The 4,781-nt window shown below is 41.6% G+C and overlaps 1 long non-coding RNA gene across 1 annotated transcript; it reads right to left on the bottom strand.

Annotated features, from left to right (window-relative positions):
• Positions 1 to 1,864: 1,864 nt before the first annotated feature.
• On the bottom strand, positions 1,865 to 4,181 carry LOC121020212 (uncharacterized). The gene is made up of 2 exons (XR_005786019.1): positions 3,989 to 4,181; positions 1,865 to 2,260 (listed from the first exon to the last, which is right to left on the bottom strand). It is a non-coding gene; the product is annotated as an uncharacterized LOC121020212 (long non-coding RNA).
• Between the last annotated feature and the right edge of the window lie 600 nt (positions 4,182 to 4,781).

Below are 4,781 nucleotides of genomic sequence, written 5' to 3'. Positions count from 1 at the left end.
CGATCTCGCGGTCCGTGAGTTCGAGCCCCGCGTCGGGCTCTGGGCTGATGGCTCAGAGCCTGGAGTCTGTTTCCGATTCTGTGTCTCCCTCTCTCTCTGCCCCTCCCCCGTTCATGCTCTGTCTCTCTCTGTCCCAAAAACAAATAAAAACGTAGAAAAAAAAATTAAAAAAAAAAAATGGGAGGCCTAAAGTCAACCATATCAATAACTACACTAAATGTAAATGGTCTAAACACACTGATTAAAAGAGAGACTGTCAGATTAGATTAAAAACACAAGACCCAAATATATTCTATATTTAAACAAATATAATGACTTAGGTTAAGAGCAAAAAGATAAAAAGAGATACACTATGAAAATACTAGTCAAAAGAAACTGGAGGGGCTATATTAATATAGACAAAGTAGATTTCAGAAAAAGAAACAATAAAAAGGGGATCCAAAAGGACATTATAATAAAAGAATCAATTTACCAAGAAGATATACAATTCCTGAATGTGCACGCACAACAAAAGAGCTTCAAAATCCATGGAGCAAATCATGATGGAATTAAGAAGAAAATTCACAATTATTCCTGGCGATGTCAGCAGTCTTCTCTCAATAATCAATAATTTCTAGTGCAGAAAATCAGCAAAATATACAAAACCTGAACATTATAAATCAACTTCATCTAACTGAGATTTGGAAAACATTCCATCCAAAACAATAGAATACACAATCTTTTTAGGCGCACAATGGGACATTCATCAAAATAGGACATTTTGGGGGGTCATAAAACAAACATCAGCAAACTTGAAATAACTAAAATTTTGCAAAGTACATTTCCTAATTATAATGAAATGAAACTAATAATCAATTACAGTAAGGTATCTGGAATATACCAAGACATTGTGAAATAAGAAAGGACACTTCTAAATAACCTATGAGTCAAAGAAGTCATGAGAAAAATCAGAAAATATTTTGAACTGAATAATAAAATATAGAACACATTAAAGTTTGTGGATTCCAGGTAAAGCAGTGCTTAGAAGGAATCTACAAGATAGTTTCTAGAACTAAGAAGTAAATTTAGCTAGGTCACAGAATATGAAGTAGTATACAAAAATTAAGCGTATTTTTATGTACTAGCAGTGAACAATTAAAAATAGGAATTACAGGTGCACCTGGGTGGCTCAGTCAATTGGGCATCTGACTCTTGATTTTGGTTCAGGTCACAATCTCACGGTTCATGAGATCAAGCCCGCATTGGGCTCTGTGCTCACAGTGTGGAACCTGCCTGGGACTGTCTGTCTCTCCCTCTCTTTCTGCCCCTCCTGCTCTGTCTCTCAAAATTAATAAATAAATTTTAAAAAAAAGGAATTACACAGACAGGACCATTTCTAATAGCACCAAAACCCATAATCCTACTCCCAGGTGAAACTTTTTTTATCCATTTTGAGTTTATTTTTGTGTCTGGTGTAAGAAAGTGGTCCAGGTTCATTTTTCTGCATGTCGCTGTCCAGTTTTCTCAGCACCACTTACTGAAGAGACTGTCTTTATTCCATTGGATATTCTTTCCTGCTTCGTCAAAGATGAGTTGATCATACGTTTGTGGGTTCATTTCTGGGTTCTCTATTCTGTTCCATCGATCTGAGTGTCTGTTCTTGTGCCACCAAATGAAAAAAATTTTTAAGTGATACAGAATCTGTATGCTGGCATGTATCACAGCATTACTCATAATTGCCAGAGACTGCCCTTCAAATGGTGAATGGATAAATTGTGACACACCACTAAATGGAATATAAAGAATAAAAAGAACTGAAATATTGATTCAGGTAAATTTCAAATGCATTATGCTAAATGAAAGAAGCCAGCCTCAAAAGGTTACATACTGTATGATGATTCCATTTATATGCTATTCATGCAAAGACAAAACTTTAGGGATGGAGGGGGCATCGTCAGGGATGTGTGTAAGGGTGGAGGGGGAGGCACAGACCACAAAGGATCAGCATTAGGGAATTTTGGGGGGGTGAACGGAATTATTCTGCATCTTGATCATGGTGGTGGTTATATGATTATCACTGTTTAGCAAAAAGTGTACATTTCCCTGCACGATTAAGTTCAAATTAAATTAAAAATGTTAAAAAACAAAACAAAACAATGGAATCCACAGTCCTCATCTGAGTCCAATCTGAGCTACCAGTCCAGCTCAAAACATGGTAGAATTGCAGACTTCGACATCAAGGACACTGGAGGAAATTCGCTTTTGTCATTGTTGTTTTAGTCTGATAAAATAGAATAAAGAAGGGAAATAAATGTGTTGTATCATGTTATAAAAACGACGATATGGCCAACAACAGTCAATAGGCTTTTTTTTTTTTAAGTCAGAGGATATTTCTCTTCAGAAGAAAAATATTGGAAAGCTCAATAAGGCAATATCCATCTTCCTTGTACATAATCATGTACATAATCGATTTCTTTCTCCAGAACGCTCCCATCTTTGGATTCTTCCCCTTGGTTTCCTTTTATTCCAAGAGAGCTACTGAAATCCCTGCATTCCTTCCCTGTGCTTGAAATAAAAATATAGAGTAAAGTGTAGGTCCAGTGCAGCAGTGATTTCTACAGCGTCAGACAACTCTATCTTCAGCACAATCACAATGACAATCACATCAAAGTGTATTTGAGTTTTGTTCTTTGATTGCCACACTATTGTTAGACTGTCATTTTTTTTTTTTTTTTTTTTTTAATCCAGAAGCTGTAGATTAGATCGATGTGCATTTGTTCAGGGAAGTATTGTGTATGTAAGTCTTCCCAACAGGGATGAACAACTGACTTGCAGCTGTGGCCAAAAGTCCATCGAATGGTACAGAACATTAAGAACAAATATTTTTCAGCATTTTGTAAGTGGGAATGTTCTGTAAGTTATGTATTCCTACAATACAGTACAACAGTGCCCTTTACCAAAAAGCAAAACCAGACACATTTTTTTAGCAATTTCTCAAAATAATTTTTTATTCCTAGGTGATGACTCAAAAACATTAATAATGTGCAAAAATACAACTAAATATCGTATAAAAATCCTTAATAAGGCAAAAATATATCCCCCTGTAGTTCTGTGAAATTCATCCATTTTCATTTACTTTTGATTATGAGCCATAGAGTACAATTATGACAACACTTAACTTCTATTATAAAGTCCAGAAATGGGCCTCAGAATTTGCTTTCTAAATAATACTGATTTAATTTCTTTAAAAAGTTTATGATAAAAGTGTGGAGTTTAAAATCTGATATAGGGATACCCTATAAAACCAATTCCTTTTGTTTTGGGTATCCCAATAAGTGACAGGGCAGTTCACAGCCTTAAATCTGATATACCCCGACAGATCTAGCATGGGTTTGAGTCCTATGAATTAACATTAAAAATAATTTCTTTTATATGTATTTCAAATTAACACTAGCTTGATCACGATCTTAAGCATCCCTGTGTGAGCTGAATAGGGCTATCTGGAAGTGGTACTTTCTTTGTGTCAGTAAATATTAATCACTTGGGTCACTGGGGGCAAATTGTCATCTGTTCCCGCAGCCTGGGCGGAGATGGGTTTGGAGCCAGCAATCCAGAAGGCAGGAAAGGGCCAGAGGCCTGGGAGCCCCTGAGGCCCCGCAGTCTCGGCGACGGCCGGACAGTTTGTGTCAGACCTTCCCCATGTCGTCGTCCGGGAGCGCGGGTAGCGCGCAGGTCGGTACAGAAATTTACGTGGACACCTCGGATGCCTTATAACTCGGAACAGGTGCGGACAGGTGACTCCCGAAGGGCCCGCGAGACCAGATGGCTTGATTATAGGAATGCTTATAGGGAAAAGTACAACAATCCAAGTGCCAAAAACTACCCGCTTCGGGTTCCGTCCCCACCCTCAGCCCCGGGCTCCGAATCCCTCCCACCTCCCGGGGCTCGGTCCTACACGCCCCTTCTTGTCCTTCCAGGTTACGTCCCTCCCGACTTCCACCTCACTCACCTGGCTCCACCCGCGCTATCCTCGGAGGCCTCGCCCAATCTAAACTACAGGCCGCCTAGCCCCGCCCCTCACCCGTATTGGCCACGCCCCTCCCGCCTGTGCCCTCTCGCTGCGCCACGTCAGTCACGTCACCCCTTGCCAGGCCCTGCCCAGCCCCGCCCCATCACTCCCTCCAGGTACCGCCCCCTCCTGTCCTGTAGTCGCGGCGGTGGCTGGTGTGGCTCGCGGTACCCCTGTGCGGATCGCAAGTCCTCTTCCCCTCCCTACAGCCCCCCGCCCCAGGTCATCCTATGCCGGGCTGTCTCCTGCACTTCCTGGGCGGAGGGACCTCGCGCTCAGGACGCCAGTGTTGCCTCCCGGACCCACGGGCCCAGCCAGGTGTTAGTTAGCAAAGCGCCTGACACAGCAGCCCAGTAAACACACGGAGAAGGAAAAACAAGAAAGGAAAACTTATTTGGGGGAAACTTTCTAAAGATATTCACTTTCGAATAAGTTATGTACAAACCAATAAAAACTAGTGCAGGTGGATGGGTGGATAGATGGTGGGTGCATGGATGGATGGATGGATGGATGCGTGGGTGGTCAGGTGGATGGATGGGCAAGTGGATGGATGGATGGATGGATGGTCAGGTGGGTGGGTGGATGGATGTGTGCTCAGGTGGATGGATGTGCAAGTGGATGAAAGGATGGATGAGTGGATGGATGGATGGATGGATAATGGGGGGTGGGGTGGATGGGAGTACCGTGAATTGTCTTTTAGAACAGTGGCCCTGGGAATCAGAGCTTTGGAAAA

Source organism: Herpailurus yagouaroundi, unplaced genomic scaffold, assembly GCF_014898765.1.
Source record: "Herpailurus yagouaroundi ecotype Mexico unplaced genomic scaffold, PumYag 77, whole genome shotgun sequence".
Taxonomy (NCBI): Eukaryota; Metazoa; Chordata; class Mammalia; order Carnivora; family Felidae; genus Herpailurus; species Herpailurus yagouaroundi.
Note: the sequence above shows the minus strand (reverse complement) of the source record. Positions and strands in the feature narration are given on the sequence as shown.